Raw genomic sequence first — 277 nt, forward strand, 5'->3', positions numbered from 1 at the left:
TGTTATTTATAAGATTTGCTCTCTTGTAATATGTATAGAACTTATCTGCTGCTGCCTGTCCATTTACACTGTTGATATTGCATTCTGTATATTCTGTATGTTTTTAATAGTGTGCTGTGTTATGTGCATTGTATTTACCTTTGCTGTACTTTGGGAGAAGCCAAAGACAAATTCCCACTGAGGTGGACAATAAAGGTCAATCTAATCTAATGTCTTCTGTCTTATTTAAATTGCAAGATAAGATATTATATACATGTAACATATACCCAAAACATGC

General features: G+C 32.5%; 1 gene segment (V, D, J or C); it reads left to right on the forward strand.

The window, feature by feature from the left end:
• The window catches only part of LOC116701491 (Ig kappa-b4 chain C region-like), an 18502-nt gene that overhangs the window by 16577 nt on the left and 1648 nt on the right, over positions 1-277 (forward strand).

The sequence above is a fragment of the Etheostoma spectabile genome, chromosome 14, assembly GCF_008692095.1.
Source record: "Etheostoma spectabile isolate EspeVRDwgs_2016 chromosome 14, UIUC_Espe_1.0, whole genome shotgun sequence".
Lineage (NCBI taxonomy): Eukaryota > Metazoa > Chordata > Actinopteri > Perciformes > Percidae > Etheostoma > Etheostoma spectabile.